The following is a 24,353-nucleotide window of genomic DNA, read 5'->3' on the forward strand; positions in this document are numbered from 1 at the left end:
TAACATTGCTCCCTAGCAGGTGCATTTTCGCGTTTCCAGCCTAAAACAAGCATAGATCTTAATGTGTCCTTCAGAGGTCAAATTTGGCAGTGTTCAAGGTCACATCCGAACATAAAATTTTCCGCTCTTTTAATTTTTGTGGTCAAAGGTATGGGATCCTATTTAAAAAATTTACCTGACCTTGAAATTACCTTCAAGGTCATTGTCAAGGTCAAATCCAAGGTCACCGTCGGATAGCCAGGAAAAAATCATAAAAACCTAGTACTTCGCATTTTTTCTAGGACTCATTTTTCGAGTTATTCTGTTCTTCCCGGACTTTTATAACACCCTGTATTGTGTTAAACACTTTAGACCATATTTATATGGAAGAACATTTACTCTTGTAACAGCTCGTAAACCTCTAATGTGGTTTAAGAACGCTTAGGATGCGAGCATGCGAATACTTCGATGGAGATTGAAATTATCTGAGTATAATTATGATGTAGTTTATAAGGCTGGCAAAACTAATGTAAATGCGGATGCATTGTCACAGAATCCTATTGACTCACCTTCATAGGACTGCAAAATGATAAATACAAGAAACAATTTAAATCCAAACGATCCAAAGGACGCAGAAGTTATCCAACGCCTTCTTGAAGAAGACAGCGACACTGAAGAATCATGCGAAGAAGACACTCATGAAGGACATCTCACAAATGATCACCCACATATAGAGAAATCAACCGAGGAGAACGTTCGCGACACATATCCTTCCGACGACCGCGCACTGACTGAAGAATCTCTCGAGGATATTTCGCCTCTGACTGACGAAGAAACAATGGAATCACCAAAAACGCAAACAGTGAAGGCCTTGGTCCATATGCCTGGACTTACGAATACTGAATGCAGGGATTCTGCACAGGAACCTACCGAAGCCTCTCGGGCTATTATGACCCGAAGTCGAGTGAAACAGCTGACCCAAACAGCCGAACCATATAAAAAGGTCGTAAAACCGGGTAAAAAAAGGTCGAAGAAACGAAACCTACCGCCGAAACCGCTACCTGAGGACACGGACGAAGAAGACAATGACTGCGAACCACTTGCAACAATTAATACGAAATCACAGAGCAAAGAAAACAATTTGATAGACTCCAGAGATTTACATTTCGTATGCAAAGATAATTTGCTATATTTTACAAATATTTCAGGGAATCCTGTGGCTGACGGAGGAAATAAATTATTCGGAAGACAAGAAATGTCGAAAGTTACAAATCTATCAATAAGCATCGCAAAATTTATAAAAAGAAACAAGAGGTATCACATTATATTACCGATTAGCGAAGATCAGAAGGAAGGCCCAACTATGATATTAAAAAATATAACACAAGCAATAATTAATTTGCGACAGACTGCTGAGAGTATGAATCTCGCAAGTATAAGTGTAGCCAAGAGCGAATATATTCTGAATGTACCATGGAACGATATCAAAACTAAATTTCAGACAGGATTCTTGGATTCAGCCATACGAATAATTATTTGCAAAGGCTTGATCAAATATCCACCAGGAGATATACGCGAAGCAATACTTCAGGAAATACATTGCACTCTAGGAGGTCACAGAGGAGTAACTAAAACATACAATAGAATTCATCAGAATTATTATGGGAAAATCTGAAATCAGATGTCCGACATCATATTCGACAATGTCTGCAATGCCAGTTAAAGAAATTGGTTCGAGTAAAAACTAAACAACTTATGGTAATAACGGATACCCCAGGATGGACATTCGATAAAATTGCCATGGATATAGTAGGACCATTGCCACGTACTAAAAATGGTAACGAATATATTCTCACAATGCAAGATCAACTAAGTAAATTCAGCTTAGCCGTGCCATTACCGGATCAAACTGCTGCAACAATAGCCGATAAATTTGTGAAGAGATTTATCGCTATTTTTGGACCATTTAAAGCTGTGCTCACCGACCAAGGATGAAATTTCATCAGCGATCTAATAAGGAAAGTAGCAAAATACAACAGAATACGAAGGTTTCGTACAACTGCCTTCCATCCACAATCAAACGGTTCCTTGGAAAAATCTCACCACGCACTAGGAGAATATTTGAAACAATACGCAACCAATGAAAAGGAATGGGATGAATAGGTAGACTTAGCGATACAAAATTACAATACTTACATATATGAAGACACTAAACGTACACCATACGAATTAGTTTTCGGTAGATCCGCGAGAATGCCGTCAAACGAACCATTACTCGAAGATGACAAAATAAAAACATATAATGATTACTTGATACAACTATTTACTCGATTACACAAGATGCAATTACAATTAAATGACAATCTGACTGACGCCAAAGTAAAATCTAAGGGTTATTACGATAAAAAAATTAATCCTCAAACTTTTAAACCGGGAGATTATGTCTTCTTAAAGGGACCTAAACCCGGAAAATTCGGAGATCAATATACTGGGCCACACGAAGTACTAGAAATAATCAACAAAAATAATGTCACAATCAAATTGCAAAAGAACAGCCGTATCGTTCATCCTAATAGACTTCGGATATCTTACATCATTCTAGTAAACAAGAATAAAGTTTAATGATTAGGATAATCACAATTTCAGATGCATCATTGCATCATGGGATCATTCTGCTTATTCTCGCCTTATATCTTCCCGCTTTCAAGGGAATAATCGGATATGATTGCGGTTCAGCTTCATCCAATATAACCACCGTATCGCTTCTGACTATCGAAGAATGCGACATACCGCCACAGAAGGTCAACTCCACTAAATTAAAATTACAATTATTGCAAGCCAACGATTTCCATTCTGTAATGGTAAGATAATGCAAGGTGGAAATAGATCGTATTGTAAGAAGATGTGGAATGCACTCTCATACTATGGACGTAGCAAATGGCAAATACGCATATATTCAGGAAATGTCTCGTTAAGAATGCTTACGTGTGCATTGGCATAGCACAGCCAGAATAGGAACCACATATATAGCAGGACTGAAAATTAATCAAACCATAAGTAGGCCAGTAACTTTGGCAGGAAAAGTCGAAAACAACGGTACGTGTTATGGAAGCGCTTTTGCCGACGATTATGGGAGCTGGACAAGTGTCGTGGTATTAGCGAATGTAAAAACTACATTACAAGAATACAATGCAACGGTAAAACTTAACGTCAATCACGTGGTACTCAGATCAGGGGTTCACTGCGAATTAAAAACCGCACATTGCATCGATATTGAAGGAGGAAACACTTATTGGGACTCCATATCGGATGATTCATGCAAAGGAAGCAGTTATGGAGTTTTATTCGATGGATACGCTATCAAAATGCAAGACAGCACCGACGCCGGATTCCAAACGGTATGTTATCTTACTACACAGGATACTACCTTTGCTCTAGCAAGTAGAGGCGAGGTAAAGGCCTGCGGTTATCCCTTGGTAAAAACGGAGCATCCGAAACTATTTACTTTTGAAACCTTCACTGATCTGAGTATCTTCAAAAAGATACACAACCCGGCAAACACATACATCTTTACATATATGAACTCCAAATTCGTATATGTAGAAAAACATTTCCGAGCACAACTAAATCAGCTTTACAGGAATATTTTATATCAGCAATGCTATCTCGAGCAGAAAATGCTACAGAACGCACTGGCGATGGCGACTCAATCTCCAGATATATTTGCATGTCATTTCATGAAATCATCAGGTTATACTTCGATATTAGCCGGAGAAGTAATACACATCATTAAATGTGTACCAGTGGAAGTTCAAGTAGCTCGAACGCCCAACTGCTATACTCAACTTCCGGTAATAAGAGAAAAAATCTATTATTTAGCACCACAAACTCACTTACTGCTTTGTCAAGGAACTGCAACCCTTTAGCACCTGTGATGTACCAATTAGGAGAAGATTGGTACAAAATGACGCCAAATCCGATAAAATCCATTTCGCCAACAATCTTGAAACCCATGACTAAACCAGAGTGGAAATATACCAGTCCTGGAGCACTAGCCACCAGTGGCATTTACAGTCAATCGGATCTTGACGAATTCAAGGATCATATCTTATTCCCAGCAGAACGACCTTCCGTTCTCAATACAATGGCTCGAGCAATGATGGGCCACAGCGCTACGATCCACGGAGGATTATTTACGAACCTTTTAGACGAGGCTTCATTATACAAACTAGCCTTGTCAACTTGGAAAAAAATCTGGGGACGATTTTTTATTTTCGGCAACATTAGTGCTGGAATAATGGGAATCTTTCTTATTTTCCGGTTCATTAAACTATTATTAGACATCATTTTACATAGTTACGCACTACACTCAATATACGGCTGTTTCTGTTATTCAATAGGAGCTCTATGGGACTCTCTTACACAATTATTAATTTTAATCGGCGGGAAGAAGACCGCCAAAACTAATAAAGATTCTACTGAGTTACAAGAACTCAGTGCTGAATCTAGCAATCCTCCTATTACTACCGAACTACCTCATCCTACTACTAGCATCGGATATCACAGTCTTCGTCCTTCACTCCCTCAAAAGGAGACTACTACTTATTCTCTCACTCTCAAACCATGAAGGTTAATCATTGCAAGCTTCATTATTTCTTTCACTGTTATCAATTTAGGAAATGACAATAGAGCATATCAATACGGAGAAATTGTGCCGTGGGCGACTTTCAGTATATGTCACCCATGTGGAGTCTCCCACGCTCTTCTGGGTACAACTCCAGTTCAACCGAGAAGAAGTCTCAGAATTACAAGCCGAGATCAAATGAAAGATGGAACGACACGCGAAGCGGTACCTTATGTTCCCGCACGCAGTTAAAACTGGACTCATCGTAGCAGTGAAAGACTGCGGCGAGTGGTATCGCGGAACCATTACTCATATCGGTGGTTCTACTGCCGTAATCACCCTGGGTGATTGGGGACGCATCATAAAAAACCAATCACACAATTGTACAACCTACCGCGACAGTACCACTTAATGGCATGGCAAGTTATAGGCTGTGGACTGCACGGGGTCAGACCCGTAGAATCTACGGCTCTGTGGCCTAAAAAGACAAGAGAAATTGCCAAATTACTCGCCGAAAACGAAATAGGTTACATGCTGATCAAACAACCTGTAGCGAAAACAGGGGCAGATGTTGAACTCTACTTAGAACGGCCCGTCAAATAAGACTCGCGGACTTTAAAAGGGACCTTGTAGCGATAACCTTGGCTACAGAGACAAACAGAAATTACAGGCCATTTCCCTCGATATAAAGAATATATACCCTTATAATAATACTTACTATATACTTTTATATATATATATTTTTTTTTAAATTTTTTTTTATATATCCTTTTTTTATATACATATATTTTTTATTATATTCTTATACCCCTGTATTTTTAATATACTCTTATGTTTTTATATACTCTTATATACTCTCACACTTTTATATACTTTTATACACCCTTACACGTCGTATATATATATCGTATTACATACCACATACGTTCATATTATATATCATATTATACATCATACTCTTCTTTATAAAAAAAAGAGGAAAAAATATATAAAAAATTTTATATAAAAAAATACATATAACAATAAAAAAAGAGAGAGAGAATAGGAAAACATTTATAATAATAATTTTATAATAATTTATAATAGTGATATAAATTATACCAATGAATTTCCTTTTCTCTCTATTATATAAAAGGTTTTTCAATAAGGGTGGGTCGATGTTGCAATGGAATAAAACAAGCTGTGTGTGAGGTATTAACGAAATTCTTTTTTTATTTGAAAGGCCCATATATGCCATTATGTGTGGAATATAACATCGTTCAAATGTCCGCCGCGGCTTCTCACGGTGCCACGAATCCGAGTGGTCCAATTTTCAATGATTCTGCCGCATAGATCCGGCTGAATTTAAGCGATGGCCTGGGTTATGTTGACTTTAAGGGCATCGGTCGATTGCGGCTTATTGGCATGGACCTGCGACTTCAGAAAACCCTACAAGAAAAAGTCTAGCGGGGTCAAATCGCACGATCTTGGTGGCCAATTCACGTCACCTCTGCGAGAGATAACCATACCCTCAAATCGTTCATGCAGAACGTCCATCGTGGCGTCCGCTGTGTGGCACGTAGCGCCGTCCTGCTGGAACCACATGTCGTCCACGTCCGTATCGTTCAATTTGGGCCAAAAGAAATTGGTTATCATCGTTCTGTAGCGCTCGCCATTGACGGTGATGGCCTCACCAACGTCGTTTTCGAAAAAGTACGGACCAATGACGCCGCCGGCCCAAAATCCGCACCAAACAGTGACTTTTTGTGGATGCATTGCTACCTGGTGAACCTCGTATGGGTTAGCGTCGTGCCATATACGGCAATTATGCTTGTTAACATAGCCATTCATCCAAAAATGTGCCTCGTCGCTAAAGATGATTTTTCGGTCAAAATTGGGGTCCTCTTCCAAATGCTTCGAAGCCCAGTCAGCGAACAAACGGCGTTGTCTATGGTCATTAACTTTGAGTTCCTCGGCCAGTTGGATCTTGTACGGATGCAGGCCCAAGTCCCGACGCAAAATTCGCCAAGTTGAAGTCTGCAAAAGGCCGAGTTTTTGTGCACGGCGAGGAATTAACTGCCTCGGGTTCTCCTGCACACTTTCACTTACAGCGGCAATGTTCTCAACCGATCTGGCGTTCCTTTGACGACGGGTGTTGGCTGATCGTTTACCGAACCGGTCGTCTCGAATTTGTCCACCAAACGTTGGAGAGTCGACTTTGAAGGGCCACCGCGTCTGTCGTAAAATGGGCGCAACATGCGCAACGTTTGCACTAACGAACACTCATTTTGATAATAAAGTTTTATCATTTGGACATGCTGCTCAATCGTGTAACTTGTCATGGTGATTTGGCATCAGTGACTGAATAATAAACAACAGGTTAGACAGACACCGCCAAAACAACATGGCCGCCACAGGCTGCCAACATCGACCCGCACCAATTGAAAAATCCTGTATATATATATATATATATATATATATATATATAGAAGTACGAAAAAAGGAAGGAAGGGGTTTTGGTGGTCGCCTTCTCTTTCCTCCTTCTAAACTAATACGAATCATTATAATCATTATTAAGTTTTATGTAGTTACCACGTGACTTATTACCTATTGCGTCAATCTCCTCGAAGTATTTCTCCAGATTATTTTATAGCATATTTAAGGAGACAACTTAGCAGGTTCTAACCGCAAAAAGGGATAACCATACTGCAACCCAAAATACAAACCACCTGACTAAGAGGAAAAGAGGATCCGAAGTCCGCAACCCTGCGCTGTCTGACAACAAAACAGGACACCTGCGGAAACCTAAGGACCATGTCAGCTACAAATAAGTATTTTAACTGTGGAATCGAATCGACTATGTTACACAATACACTTAATTACATAGGATTAATCCGATTATAATAGTGCACCACGTAGGCAAATGTTGGCGACCGCAACATTTGTCTACGGCAGGGGGTGTTACGTCCTGCGAACTACGGACAATTATTTAAAAAATCTTTTTTTTCTTTTTCAATCTCCTTTCGAACTTCTATTCTCCTAATATAACTATATAATAGGAATATATACATATATAAATATAAAATAGGAAACAGACACATCTGGCAAACAGTCGTTGCGCCAAATGAAAGGCGATTTAGGAAAATTTCATAACAGGAAACAGTGCCCTGTAAAAATCTACACGTCTTCGTTGAAAGTTTATATCTGTGTAGTGTTCGCCAAGAGTGTCCATTAGCCTAGCTATAAAATTTGAAACTCTACGCTAACAAACCTTCAGTAAAACAAAGCAACTTAGAGCATTCCTGCTCTAAAACTTGAAACTTACATCTTCCTAATCCAAAACCATATGCACCCTATCAGTCAACCAACAAAGCCTACTATACTGATGGTCATTAAATCTTATCACAACCCTTGATATACGGCATTCTGACTTTCCTAGCCGGACACTTGTATACATCTCTCTCTCACAGGAATCCACCACCATCGCACTTGTCATGCCTAATCAATTCCGCCAATCAAACCAATCCACCCAACTAAGAGACATCCACGCTCCACCATTTAGCCCTTCTATATTCATGTGTCCAAGCCTCCCACGAGATCTTTTAACCTCATCCTTAATTTCTAATGGCTAAGACTTTTTCCCACTAAGACCAATTCACCCTTTCCTCAAAGGCCATCTCTCTACCCACCCTGATAGATTCTGCTTCCGATCATCGGTATAAAAACCGCGGTAATCCGCCTCCGTGGACTCCAAAAAGAGGCAGACACACTCAGATATTCAGAACTCAGATATTCAGAACTCAGATATTCAGAACTCAGATATTCAGCACACAGATATTCTGCTTTTGAGCATTCAGAATTTAGAAGTCAGATTTCATGTATTCTAGATTCAGATTCAAAAGAGATCCGGACATTCAGATATTCAGCTAGTATTTGAACACTCAAAAATTTAGGTTCCGAGATTCATATATCCGAGTTTGTGCAAATAGTGATTGTGCCATAATTTGACAACCGGAAGGGAGTAGGTGAACACAACCCAACCTACCGAGCAGGAGCTACTAACCAACAACTTTTATTTTTTTTGTTCACCTCCCGGATAACAGAAATCAGCAGTAAGTTTTGTTTTCTTTTATGCCCTTATTTATTGGTTCCACCCGTTTATTGAAATCCATTTTTAGTGGGCCATTATTATCATCCCGTGGTATCCATCCAACAAGTCCTCTGTTTTTTCGAGACGGTGTGCGGGATTAGAGATCCCTATGCATTTGAACACCAACTGCAATATCTCCGTTCCATTATAAATATTTCGCTCGAAACTGATTACCACCCAAACCCGACATATCTGCCCCCTTTTCTACTTCGACGTTTACTCCTTAGTCCTCCCTCTTCTCCTACACGCGCTTCCACTCCTTCTACCCAATATCGTATTCTCCCGTCCCTTTTTCCGATCTATCCACTCTCTTAAATTCACCTGACGCTCTGGTTCCCCCTCACCCGACTAACTTTCTCATATTCCTCCCCTTTTCCATTTCTTCTTCTTCTATTCCTCACACACACCATCATTCAAGTAAATTGTAATAAACCGCGCCGTAATATCATTTTATTGTTATATTTTAAACCGCGCCGTATATCATTTTGTTGTCACCCTTATTTTAATAAATTTGCTATTAATTTATTTCCATCAATTAATTTCAAAATCACCCCACCTTCTAACAGTTGACTCATGGTCCTATCTCCGGTAAAAGGATTCGCGTCCTTGACCGAAAAATGGTTCGCTCGTCGTACGTCAGTGACCGAGTAAAGGGACCCGTCGGGTTCCTGACCCGTCCCCTGACACGCGTGTACGAACGAGGTTCACGTTTCCTGCGAACGAAAAGAATGCGCTCCTCCACTTGGACGTAATAGTATACATCATTCAGAATTCTGAAATTACAGGGATGAAGGGGAAATAAATTTGAATATATATTTGTCTTATTATACCAATAATTGTCAGCATAAATTGGAAAAGAATAATAGTAATTGTTTTTGTAATTTTGGTTATGAAGTTCAAAATCTGTCAAAATGACGGGTCCCGTAAACCTAGTTAAACCCTTTCCTCCCTTCATATCGGAGGTGGGATTCAGAGGTGCAGGACCTGGCTTCCATCGGACTACCCCGCTCCCCTCTCCTCCGCAATTGCTCGCGGAGGGTCTGATCGTCTGCAGGCCGCCAACTAGAGAAGGGCTAACCTCTCCCCTCCTCGGTCGCAGTCAACTCCACCGGGCACCTAGCGTCCGACTCGTAAGTCTACACTCCCCGCGGCTCAACCCCAGAGTGGGGCCCCTGGCGCACGTACACCCACGCCTAACGGCTGCGCGAGCTCGCTCCCCGCTTGCTCGCTTGCAACCGACCGTCGCAAGCCCCGCGCACCAGGGGTGTTCCCCAATCGAGGGTACCCCTCCCGGGAGGGCCAACCGTCTGTTGGTCGGCGGATGTTGCGCAGCAGTTGTCCGGGCAAGCCCGCTCAACCTCCGCTCTTCAACCACTGCCCTTTAGCATACTTGCCTAGCCGCAGTCCGAGGTGGCTTTCCGGCTGGGGTCGTTAGTTCACTACTTCCAGCCTCCAAGCCTTATCGTCGGTCCGCAGCCCAGCTGGCTGCAGATTGCCGCTACCCTGGCGGCATCTAGGGCTTCACCGGGATCATGCGCGCCGGCTGGCGCACATCCGAGTCACCCCCGGAAGGCGCCCGTTCCAACGTCCGAAGCTCTCTCGCACTTTCCCGGAAGGGCTAGTTCACTCAGATTCCACATTCCCTCCGGCAGTGCGGCTATGACGGCTCCTGCCACCGCGGCCCCACTCCTCCAAGGACGAAACTCTGTCGCCAGCCCTTTTCCGGGAATTGCTCACACGCACTTTCGTTGGATGGCGCACCATCCTTTTCCCCAGGAAGCCCGCCCGCCCCCCCGCAGGCACTCCCGTCCCAACACCGTACGAGCTTTAAAGCCCCGGACGCCAAGGGACACCGCCCCGACCGGCCTGGGTGACCGATTTTTTATTGCACCGCTTAGCAGGCCGGGCCAGCGCCCGCAAGCACCCAAGGGCACCTCCCAGCACCAAGCCCGAGTATCCCGGAGGCCGGGACATGCTCCCCAGGGTTTTTTGCCTCCGGGTCATTCCCGCATGGAGGAATTAAACCACACGAGATCAACCCCGAGGACTTCACACATGGTCAGCTGCCTTACTAGGCTTACTAGGCTAACGAGTCCGACCCCTCGGGTTTTGTAGCGGGTTCTTTCTTCCCCTTATTCGGATGTCTTGCACCACCAGACTGACAGCTCCGATCACCCGGGTTTTTACTATGGGTTTTCCTTCCCCGCGTTGGGTGTCTGGTTTCCCAGATTAACGGACCCCATCATCCGGGTTTATTATTCAGATTTCCTCCTTCCCTTAGCTTCGGATGCCTGAACTGTTAGGCTCACGAGCCCGAGCACCCACCCCCAGCCCCGAACAACAGCTAATGTTGCCCTGCCGCGGGACGAATCCCTATTTTAACTGTGCGGCTTCGTAGTAGCGAGGACACTTCGGACGCCACTCCTATGTCCCGCCGCCGGGGAGCATTCGCACGATAGATCTGGTGCCCTCCGCAGTCAGATCGACCAGGGCACCTGCGCACCATCATTCACACTAGAAGACCCTTACGGGTCTTCCTCACCCTGCGGACTCCGCCCCCCTAGGGCATCCCTAATCCCCCAGCAAAGGCCCCCTTTAGACTGGACGCCGGCCGCGGCCCAGCGGACCAGGGATTTGGAGTGGGAGGGCCGAGGTCGCCAACTCGGCCTACCCCATCTCCAGCCGCTGACCACCCGCCGCCGGCGCACCGACCGGGGGCCCCCATTCTGAAATGGGACCAGGAACCCAGGACAGGGAAGACCCTACCGAGTGTCGCCCCGTTAGTCGCCCTCGCGCTCAGGACAAACCTTCATACTAGTTCGACCACGAGGACTTCATACCCTGGTCGGCCGCCTCCCTTGGCTAACGAGACCGACCCCCCGTGTTTGTTCTTCGAGGTTCTCCCTCCCCCTTGGTTTAGTGGTCTGAAAAACCAAACTCAGCCCAACCGCCCGATTGGTTTTTTGCGGAGTTTCCCCTCCGGTTCAGACGCCCGAAGGCTAACGAGCCCAAGCACCTGGGTTTCTTAGTCGGGATTTTTCCCTCACCCTAGTTCGGATGCCGGGACCGCCCAGCTCACGAGCCCGAATACCCGATCACGCACTCATTCACACCGCATGGTTCACCCATTCTCCACCTCCGAGGAGCCAGCCCCGTACCCCGGGGACACCCCCCATCCTCCCCACCGGGTTGGCTATAAAGCTTCCGGGACACCAAAGATCGCCGGCCGCCGAGTATGTGAGAGGAACAAGATTGACATCCTCCCTCGTCGGCTTCTGCACGCAACAGGCGTCCAGCGACACCACCACCAGCAGCGCGGACAGAGAACCCCCAAGGGCCAGGACCTGCTTCATCGGGTGTTGCCTCCCAGTAACGCTCGCATGGAAACCACCCTGCATCTACCAGGAGGACTCCATATCTTGGTCGGTCGCCTCACTAGACTAATGAGACTGACCTCCCGGGTTTTTACTTTGGGTTTTCTTTCCCCTCGTTCGGATGCATGAGAAAGCATGCTCGTGACCACATTGGTTTTTCCGGAGTTGCCTCTCCGATCTGGTCACCCTAAGGCTAATGAGCCAGACACCTGGGTTTCTTCATTAGGTTTTCCTTCCCCTCGTTGAATGTCTGTCACCAGACTAATGGACACCATCATCCAGGTTTATTATTCGGGGTTCTTCCTTCCCCTAGTTCGAGTGTCTGGACTGCTAAACTCACGAGCCCGAACGCCCGGTAAGGTTGGCACTAAGCGCTAAAGAGCCTACTTGCCCGGGTTTTTCCAATCGGGTCTGGTTTTCCTTCCCCCTAGTTCGGATGTCTGGGAAACCAGGCTCACGAGCCCGAACGGCCGGTGAGATCGCCATTCAGTACAATGGCTAACGGATCGACTCCCCCGGGTTTATTAGTCGGGGTTCTTCCTTCCCCTTAGTTCGGTGATCTGGGAAACCTGATTTACAAGCCCGAACGCCCGGTTTTATACGGAGTTCTCTCTCCGGTTCGGTTGCCTGAAGGCTAATGAGCCCAAACAACCAGGTTTTTATATTGGGTTTTCCTTCTCCTCGTTCGGATGCATGGGAAACCATGCTCACGAGCCCGATTGCCCGGGTTTATTAGTCAGGGTTCTTCCACCCCCTAGTTCAGTGATCTAGGAAACTAAACTCACGGGTCCGAACACTCAGTTTTATTCGGAGTTTTCTCTCCGGTTCGGTCGTCCGAAAGCTAATGAGCCCGAACACCTAGGTTTTTATATTGGGTTTTCCTTCCCCTCGTTCAGGTGCATGGGAAACCATGCTCACAAGCCCGATCGCCCGGGTTTCTTAGTCGGAGTTCTTCTCTCCCCCTAGTGCGGCAGTCTGAGAAATCAAACTCACGATCCCGAACGCCCGGTACTAACGAGACACGCACCCGGGGTTTTTGCCCTGGGACACTTTCCCCTGGGTTTTTTAACGGTGTTTCCTTCACTGAAATGCCGAAGCTAACGAGCCTGACGCCCGGGTTTTTGCATTGGGTTTTCCTTCCCCTCGTTCAGATGCATGAGAAACCATGCTCACGAGTACGATCACCCAGGTTTTTACATTAGTTTTTTCCTTCCCCTCGTTCGGATGCGTGTGAAACCATGCTCACGAGCCCGATCGCCCGATTAACTCATCCCCAACTTTTAAAAGGAATGGGCCAGTTGCTCTTAGTAGCCACTCTCCTCTTCCCTCGCCACTCGGTTCCCCCTCGAACTTGGAATCCTAAGATTCCAAGTCGAGTCCGTTACCTAGGACTGTGGCCATCAAGCTTCTGCATCACGATAAGGTGGCGACCATCGTAGAAGTTCGGAGTAAATGAACCGGACATCGGTAACCACATCCGTGACATGTTCCTTATTTCATCGTGTCTTTTATTAATCATTCCTAAAATAACACAAAGAATAATATTTATAGTATCGTGGGTTTCCCTATTAACCTTTATCTTTTCTCTCGTTCAGCCTTTCTCAATGCTTCTCTCGAAAGCGAAGAGCATCGGAAGAGGTTTTCCCAGAACAGGCAACCTTCCCGCCCGCATTACGTCAATTCAACAGTGAAGAAGTAGAAGAAACGTCGAGCAATGACGCAGCTCGCAGTTTGCCATCACCCTCTCGTTACAGTGACAATGAGGAGATGCGTAATACTGAGAAAGCATCGATTGAATAGTTACAACACTGTGTCTATGCCAAACCCTTTGATGTCCGTTTTTTATTCGAAAGCTATCCCATAGGTGGACTGATATCGAACTCTTAATTCATTTCTACGCGTCGTGCATAAAATTTAAGAAAATTAAAAATTTTCACAATTATGAAAATAAAATGTTTACAGTACAACAGAGTGGCGGGTGGGAACAGTTAGATTTCCATGGGGAAGACAAACGCGACGAGACAGAAGAGGACACCGGAGGAGGAGGAGAAGGAGGAGGGGAACAATCGAGCGTATCGGAAAGTTCCGGAGTTAGGCCTAGCATTAGTGAGTCCCAGTATAAATTTATTCAAATTTGTGGGAAAAGGATTCGAAAATGTAGAAAATTTAATTCTCACGGGAGGGAGGTGAGTATCAAAATTATTCCTCCTCCCGACGGCAACAATATCGTGCGATAGCTCGAAAATGCTTTCCGTGAAATTTATGCCTACGCGGTTAATTCAGTCAGGGCAAACAACTACGTCGGATTATCGTTTGCTTTAGCTGACTTAACTCGTGGGCCTGCAGGCTTATCGTTTTATCCAGCACGTGACTAAGCCATGGAGATATTTGGGACTTCGTGAGTTCACTAATTCAAAGTGTCGGAGGTCACGATATACTGAAGCATTTCGCTGTTAATATTTTCAATGTCGCGTTACTTTCGAGACAAGGTGCAAAAACGAACAAATTAACGCAAGAAAGGGTTGCGAAACGTTCGATCCTTATAAAAAATATGGATAATCTATGTTTCCCACGCTCACTTATAGTTGCTATGATTTACGAGGCAAGTCTGAAAAGTTCTCGGCCTGACACATAGATGGCATTAGAAACTATCAAACTATACTAGGTGCGTAACTAAGTTTCCGGGCTTTTTTGATCAATAAAAATGGAAAATTTCAAGAGAAATAAAAAAAATGGTTTATTCAAAGTATCGTCCCTTGCTAGCTATACATTTCTGCCATCTCCCTGGCAATACATGAATACCGCGATGATAAAACGACGCATCTTTGGACCTAAACCATTCATCCAACCAATTTTGCACTTTTTCGAAATTGGCCAAGTGTTGCCCAGTCATGCCATGCGCCATCGACCGGAACAAGTGATAATCGGAAGGGACCAGGTCTGGCGAATACGTCGGGTGTGGTAGCAGATCCCATTTCAGCGTTTTGATGATGTCCTGGACGATGGAAGTGTGATGACACGGAACGTTGTCGTGCTGCAATATTACTCGTTCGTGTCTCGTGTCCCATTCTGGCCGTTTTTCGAGCAATGCATGGTTCAAATTGATCAGTTGTTGTTGGTAGTGATGTCCATTGACAGTTTCGGCCGGTTTCAGCAGCTCATAGTACACGATTCCTTTCTGGTCCCACCAAACGCAGAGTGTTGTCTTCTTTCCGAAGCGATTTGGCCGTGCCGTCGATGTTGATGCTTCGCCAGGTGAAAGCCACGATTTTTTGCGTTTGGGATTCTCGAAATATATCCACCTCTCATCGCCAGTAACATTTCGATGCAGGAAACTCTTTCTTTCATGCCGCAAAAGCAAAATTTCGGAAGTGGCTCTTCGATTTTCCATCTGTCTCTCTGTCAACTCATGCGGCACTCATTTTCCTTCCTTTTGAATTTTTCTCATGGTATATAAACGTTTGGAAATACCCTGGCGAGTCATGTTTAATGTCTCCGCAAGTTGATCTCGTGTTTGTGTATCATCTTCATACAATAACGCTTGCAGATTGGCGTCCTCAATTGTTTTTGGTCTTCCGGAGTGCTCCTTGTCCTCAGTGTCGAAATCGCCACTTCTGAAGCATTTAAACCAATCTTCACAGGTAGTTTTCGATTATGCATGTTCGCCGTAGGTCTCCTCAAGCAAACAACGTGCTTCAGCTGCACTTTTTTCAAGTTAAAGCAGAAAAGCAAAGCTTCCCGCAAATGCTGTTCATTTGGTACAAAACTCGACATTTTCGTTGTTAGAAAAAATATTTTTGCGTTGCGATATGTGTTGGTATTACGACTTGTTATTTTCAACAGATGTCCAAGCTATAAAAAAACAACTTCAGACATGTATGTCGACTACATGTGTCGTTAGCGCCATCCATGTGTGAAACCCGGAAACTTAGTTGCGTACCTAGTAATTGTATTGGAAAATGGCATCCCTGATATAAACACATGTAAAATTTTATTTCGATCTGTCAAGCCATTTGAGTAGTAGCACCAGTTTAATATTGACGTGTCATTGTATTTTTTAAAATGGAAAAAATTGAATATCGTGCAGTGATTAAATTCTTCGTTTTGGATGGTTTAACACCAACAGAAATTCATCCGAAATTGTTAAAAGTGTATAAAGATGTATATCACCTTCACTTTCTACTGTGAAAAAATGAGCTGCTCTTTTTAAATTTGGTCGTACAAGCCTCGAGGATGATCTATACGAAGGTTGTCCAAAAACTGCTACAACACCACAAAACATTCAACAAGTCCATGATATGGTGTTAGATGATCGGCGAGTGAAAATGCGTGAAATAGTTAAGGCCATAGACATCTCAAAAGAACGAATTGGAAATATTTTGCATGAAGAATTACATATGAAAAAGCTTTGTGCAAGATGGGTACCATATTTGCTAACAATTGACCAAAAATGCACTCGAATGCGTATTTCTCAAGCGTGTTTAGATCGTTTTAAGCAAAATAAAATGGATTTCAAGCGTCGTTTCATAACTGTTGATAAAACTTGGATCCACCATTATACACCAGAGCGAAAAGAACAGTTGAAACAATGGATTGAAGCCTGTGGACGTGCACCAAAGAAGGCAAAGACGGTTCTAAAGAAGACGGTGCACCAAAGAAGGCAAAGCAGGAAAGGTTATGGCAACAGTTTTGGAATTAAAAGGTGTTTCGTTGATCGATTATCTTCAGAAAGATAAAACGATTAACTCTGAATATTATTGTAACCTTTTGGATCTATTGGATACAAAAATTCGTGAGAAAAGACTTGCTTTAAAGAAGAAAATAATTGTTTTCCATCAAGACAATGCACGTGTTCACACAAGTGTTTTGACAATGGCAAAATTCAACGAATTAATGTACGAATTGCTTGAACATCCAGTGTATTCACCAGATTTGGCTCTCTCTGACTATTATCTGTTTCCAAACCTGAAATAATTCTTGGCTGGAAAGCATTTTACATCAAATGACGAAGCTATTGCAGCCGTGGATGAATATTTTGCAGATCTTCCGGAATCAAACTTTAATAATGGTATTGAATTATTGGAAAAACGTTGGAATAAATGTATTGAAGTTTCAGGAGATTATATGAAAACAAAAATATTTCACGGCAAAAAAATTTTCTTTCATTGTTAGGCCGAGAACTTTTCAGACTGCCTAGTGAGCGTGCGAATATGCATACTGGGGAGTTTCACGCAAAATGGAATGTGGTGAGAAAACAGAATTCTGTGCTGCAGCGAAAGCTAGCACTCGAACTCACACAGAAAGCTGGTGTTTCTGTACCCGTGGGATACTCGTCTCTCTAGGTCGCGAGGTTAGACATAAGCTAAATATTATGTATTACGAACGCAGTCGTCACTTTAATCAGATATTGAATTTAAGAGCTGCTAGTGGAAGCGGGGGTTATTGCGTTAGTTGAAACTGTGGATATAAGTTTGAAAGGGGGCTCGGTGTTCGACTGCATGTCTCCGGTGTTTCGCCGTTTCGTTGTATGAAGAAACGGTTCAACTAATCCATTGCAACGTGTGTCGACGTGCGTTTTACGGTACCCCGTGCTTTGAGCGTCATTGTGCTCCAAAGCCCCAATGTCAAGACGTTTTCGAGCATTTGTAGCATTCTTCGGATTTATAACAAATGCGGTCGTTTGTAAAACTCAAAAAAAAACACAAATGCGGTATGGCTTATTGTCGTATTTGCGCTTCGTCACACCGGCGGATTATCGAAAAACCCGACGCAAGTGGAAAACGCTAGTGAAACTGAAAGGGAGCATGAAAATAATGAGAACGCGGAAACATACGAACGGGAGAAAAGTCGCATCGCATTTGTGTTTTATGATTTTGAGACACGATAGGACGATACGCTCGAAGGTAGTGAAAATGTTAAAACGTATACAGTTACACTTTGTGTCGCGCAACAAATATGTGATTCGTGTATGGAGATAGACGACATGACGACGCGTTGTCGTTGATGCGGGGTGCGTGAATTAATATTTCACAATGACCCGGTGAAGCAATTTGTCGATTTTGTCACGAGACCAACGAAGAGCTTCAAACAGATCATTTGCATCGCGCATGACGCGAGTGCGTTCGACTCGCAATTTATTCTCCGTTACCTGGTCGAAAGTGACAACTACATCGAACCAAAACTTATTTTAAGCTTATTTTAAACGGTACGAAAATTGTACTATTACCCGTTGGACAAACTAAATTCATAGACAGCATTAATTATATGCCGATGCGATTGTCAATGCTGCCAAAAGCTTTCGGGTTAAAGGGTATTTCGGGCAAAAGGTTATACCCACATTTGTTTAATACCGTCAAGAACCAAAAATTTAATTTTTAATTTTCTTATATTTTATGCGTGACGCGTAGAAATGAATTACGAGATCAATATCACCCTACCTACGTGACAGTTTTCGAGCAAGAAACGAATGTCGAAGGACTTGGCATGGAGACGACTGTGCTGTACCTCTTCAGCCGATGCTTCCTCAATATCATGCATCTCCTCACAGGTTGTGTAATTAGAAGCTGATGATGAACTATGGGCTGCGTCATTCCTCAGCGTTTCTTCTACTTCTTCGCTGTTGGAATGTCGTAATGCGGGCGGGGAGACTGTCTGTTCAGGGAAAAGCTCTTTCGACGCTCTTCGCTTTCGAAAGAAACATTGAGAAAGACTGAACGAGAGAAAAGATAAAGATTAATGGGGAAACCCACGGCATTATAAAATTATTTCTTATATTACTTTAGGAATGAATGATAAAAGACTTACGATGAAGTAAGGAACTTGTCACGGACATGGTTACCGATGTTCGGTTCATTTTCTCCGAACAATCTTCGAGCTTCCACAATATCCACAGCAATTTCACACAGTCGCTGATCACTTTTAAAATGCCCACATGCAAATAGCATTCCCAACAGAGTACTACTGCATGCAACCGCGAAACTATAAAACGTTAAATAATTACACTCATCGTTACTAGCCACGAGTTCGCGCAAATACCTCTCGCGCTCGATGAGAGGATGTATAGTCGATGCCACGATAACACAGGCGAGGTTTCAATTAGCGACGACATCTTCTCAACACTTTCTTCGATATTACATAAACACGTGCCACAATACGCGACCGCTGTTACGGAGGAAGTGAACGAAAAGGCGAAAGACGGTGCCTTCGTTAGCTTTTGCTCTATTCTATTTTCTACACTTTTAAAATTTTCTCCAAACCGTATCTTCGAAAAGTAAAGATGGAAAAATTATCGGTAATAATCTCCTTTTAGTAAAGCCCTAACGCTTCTTTTAATGTAATCTTAACGGAAGATTTTCCCACGCGTGTAACGGTATATCTAATCTAACAAGGTATATCTAATCACCTCAGAGAAGCGCTTTCAGAAACTGTGTGCTATCGTTAGAGGTTTATCTCTCTATCCTAAGAAAATATAAAAACGATACAACTTTTGTATATATATATTTTTTAAACAAGATACACGGCTATAGGCCTTTTTCGAAAAATAATCCTCACATACGTAAAAGGAACCAAGTATATTCAATTCCCAGAAAAATGCTTTGATAAACAGAATGGTATTGATATACCAGGTATGTAAATATGAAAGCAGAATTTTTGTATAGAAAATACACGTTTATTGTATGAAAATGATAAAAAATATTTTATTCGAAGTATTGCCCATCGCTAGCAATACATTTTTCCCACCTGTCTGACAGTTTGTGGATGCCACGCCAAAAAAACTGTTGCTCTTTTGAAGCAAACCAGTCATCGAGCCATTTTCGTACATTTTCGTAAGAAGTGAAGCGCTGCTCAGCAAGTGCGTGTCCCATCGATGCAAATAAATAAGTAATCGGACGGAGCCAAGTCTGGTGAGTAAGCCGCATACGAAAGTATTTCCCAACTAAACGCCTCAATCGTTTCCTTGACCAGTTTTGCTGTGTGTGATAGTGCATTCTCATGAAGCAAAATCACTTTGTGTGGCCTTTTTTGATATTCTGGTTGCTTTTCACGCAAAGCTTGATTCAAATCGATCATTTGTTGTCGGTAGCGTTCAGTATTAACGGTTTCGCCAGGTTTTAGCTCATAATAGATTACACCCTTCTGATCCCACCAAACACTAAGCATTGTTTTCCGTCCATAGCGATTTGGCCTTGCAGTCGATGTCGATGATTCGCCTGGAGTTACCCATGATCTTTTACGCTTAGGATTCTCAAAATATATTCACTTTCCATCGCCAGTTACAATTCGATGAAGAAATGACTTTCTTTTGTACCTGACGAGTAGCATTTCGCAAGTGGTTTTTCGGTTTTCCTGCTGTCTTTCATTCAGTTTATGTGGAATCCATTTTCCCTTTTAGACGTATGGAAACGGCTTCTCGTGTCACATTTAATTGAGCCGCGAGTTGCTGTTGCGTTTGAGCGTAATCCTCATCCAACAATGCTTGCAATTCGCTGTCTTCAAACTTTTTCGGTGGTCTTCCACGTTCTTCCACGTTTCTCACGTAAAAATCGCCACGTTTGAATTTTTTAAACCACTCAAAGCACTGTGATTTACCAAGAGCATGCTCACCGTAAGCTTCGACAAGCATTCGATGCGATTCTGCAGCAGTTTTCCTCAAATAGTAACAGAAAATCAATGCTGTCCGCAAATCGTAGCTTCCAGGCACAAAATTCGACATGTTCAACGCTATTACAAACTACGCTGTTGTATGAAACTTGTATTGTTGTGAGTTGAAAATCTTTGTCAGATGTCAACAAATGGAAATGGCGCAAATGACGCGGTTTAACGGTAACTACATTGAGCTACAGCTAGGGCCATCTATGGGCAAATTCCGGTTTCATATTTACAGACATGGTGGGTGTCATTCCGACGGGTTACAGAAATGCCAATAATCAATCGCTCAAAGGTCTTCAGTGGCTATTGTGGAAAGAATGCGAATTTGGTTATAATTCATGCCGGTAGAGGACAGGAATAACATTTGTCAGACGGTACATTAGTTGATGGCTATTACGAATCGGAAAATTCAGCGCAAAGGCATGTTCTACAATTTCACGGATGTTTTTGGCGCGGGTGTCCCATGTGTTTTCGAGTGAACCGCGATAGATTACTTTTGACCTCTGTACGCCGGGATACGATCGACGCACGTTACGAGCGCACACTTGCAACGTTAAGTCATCTTTAAAAACAGGGATGTTTTCTTACGGAAAAATGGGAATGCGTCTTCAATCGAAAGATGAGAGAGAATCAGGAGATGCGTGATTTTGTAGAAAATCACTCAATACTGAGAACTACACCCCTCGATCCTCGCGACGCATTCTTCGGTGGCCACACGGGGAATATCGTCACACGGTACAGAGGAGCAGAAGATACGTTGATTCCGTTGACGTATGCTCTCTATACTTCTATGTACTGAAGATAGGTGCTTTTCCGATCGAGCATCCAGAAGTTTACATGAGCGAAGAGTGCTCCAACTTAATCGGTGAGGTTCCTGATTTTAACTTTGCTAGGGTGAAGGGGCTGGTAAAATGCAAATTACTCGCACCACGCAAAATCTTTCACCCCGTACTTCCGTTTCATACGCAAGGTAAATTATTATTCGCACTCTGTCACAGCTGCTGCGAAACATTCTCTCAAATAACGTGTACACATGAGAATCCAGCCGATCGTGAATTTGAAGACACATGAGTCTTTTGAGAGCTACGGAAAGCCATTGAGAATGGTTATCGTGTGACAGTGGTGAGCGAGATATGGAATAATAAAATTTCGCGATACGACCCCGGTACTCGGTAGGGAAGACTGTTTGCCGAATATATTATTTGTTTCCTGTAGCTTAAGCAGGAGACCAACGGCTGGCCGAACGAATGCGGGGATAACGACGAAAACGCAAAAGAATGTTATTTAAGGGAGTACAAAGAAATTGAGGGGTCGTTCTCGATAAGCGTAATATCGCTCGGAATTCCGGTTTACGCTAGGACGCAAAGTTGTGCCTGAATTTCTTCTGAGGAAAATTTGGTCAGCGCTCTAATCTACCAAATACAGAGATTGTTAAAAAGCGAGAACATTTATTATCTCTGCTCACGAACCCTGAACATGAGATAATAAAATATTTATATATTTTACCTGTAAATGATGACGTGACCTAAATCACGTGGCGGTTGCGACAAGAGGCACTCGTAGTTTCTCCGATGACAGATGTAGTAATAGCTGTTTACACGACGACGCAGGCGTGACTAAAATTGTACGAATATTTAGAAAAATTAAACCGCTGTGTATTATATTATTATAACACCGATTTCTGGATATATGTGAGCACCGGTGATCCTGATGAGTACAAGCCGCATATAGGGAAATTTTTTGGAGGATATGACGGATGAGCTCGAGAACTACGGGCAAGGTAGTTATATAGAGTCCTTTATATCCGAAGGCCCAAAATTTTACTCCTACGTCATGCGTACCCCACAAGAACTCACGAAGTTTGTAAAGTAAAGGGGATAACCCTACACTTTGAAAATGCGAAGCATAGTAACTTTAGCAGTATAAAAAACTTATTAATCGCCGGAAAAATGGCCGAAAATGAGAAAGACGATGAGAAGGAGGAGGATACACGGAAAAGGTCAATAAATTTACATTCTAGAGCGATTCGATGTACCACATTTCATGACATCGTAACGAGAGACGAGAGCAAGTCGTGCATGCTGGTATTACTAAAACGTAGATTCGACAATGACACAGGGCACTCTCTGCAATATGGCTACGTGGCGTCGTAAGAGAGAGAGAGAGACAGAGAGATAAGGGGAGGGAGAGAGAGAGGGAGAGAGGGAGGGAGATAGAGAGTAGTTGGATGCTCCTTCTCCTTCGGATCTGATTATTTATTTCTAGAGAATAAGAAAATAGTAGTATAGAGACTAACTGTTAAGTTAAACCTCTTACCACTGTGCTATTGCTGCTCTTTGATAGAGACTGGTTTCACGACGTATTGGGTATGGGAATAAGTTTTAATCGTTTTTTATGTAGCCAAAAAACATAGTTTGAATATGAAAATATTAAATGATTTTATTCAAAATATTTTCCATCTGAAGCGACAATCTTCGCCCATTTTTTGGGCAATAAACGGATACCTCGAGTGAAGAATTCTATTTCTTTCGAGGCGACCCAGTCATAGACCCATTTTTGTATGCTGTTATATGAGGTGAAGCGCTCTCCAATAAGTGTCGACTGCATCGACCGGAACAAATGATAGTCTGAAGGGGCAATGTTTGGTGAATACGGCGGGTGGGGTAAGACCTTCCATTTCACCCCTTCTTGGTATATCCGGACGGGTTGACCAACATGTGGCTTAGCGTTGTCATGCTGCAAAATCAGCTTCTCGTGTCTATCGCGCCGTTCCGGCCGTTTTTCTTGAATAGCTTGTTTCAAACGCATTAGTTGAAGTCGGTAACGTTGGGAATTGATAGTTTCGGACAATTTCAGCAGCTCATAGTAGACTACACTCCGCATATCCCACCAGATACAGAGCATGACCTTTGACCCGTGAATATTGCGCTTTGGCGTTGATGGACCTGGTTCACCTGGCTTCACCCATGCTAGTTTGCGTTTAGGATTGTCGTAGTGAATCCATTTTTCATCGCCAGTGATGATCCGATGCAAAAAACTTTCTTTCTTGTCGTTGAAGCAACATTTCGCACGTGACCAAGCGCCTTTCAATATCCCTTTCCTTCAACTCGTGTGATACCCAATTTCCTGCCTTCTGAACCATTCCCAGCGCATATAGGCGTTTTCCAACGGTGGATCGATCAACATCCAATGCTGCAGACAATTCTTCAAGTGTCTGACATGGATTAATATCAAGTAATTTCTCAAGTTCCTCATTTTGGAACCTTTTTGGGGCACCATCGCGTTCTTTGTCGTTTACATCGAAATCACCACTTTTTAAGCATTGGAACCAATACCTGCAAGTTGGCTCCGATGGAGCATGGTCGCCGTAAACATCTACAAGCAAACGGCACGTTTCCGCAGCACTTTTCTTCAAAAGATAGTAATGGAGAAGAACTTCCCGCAAATGCTGCTTTTTTGGAATAAATTCCGACATTTTCGATGCGATATGAATATTTGCTGTTTGTACTTCAAACAAAAGTCTTATTCTGCGTTTAACAGCTTACATATACACCTTTTAAATCCATGTATCGAAAGGTTAGAAAGGATGTGAGCGATA

This window comes from Harpegnathos saltator, unplaced genomic scaffold (assembly GCF_003227715.2).
Source record: "Harpegnathos saltator strain DR-91 unplaced genomic scaffold, Hsal_v8.6 scaffold436, whole genome shotgun sequence".
Classification (NCBI taxonomy): Eukaryota; Metazoa; Arthropoda; class Insecta; order Hymenoptera; family Formicidae; genus Harpegnathos; species Harpegnathos saltator.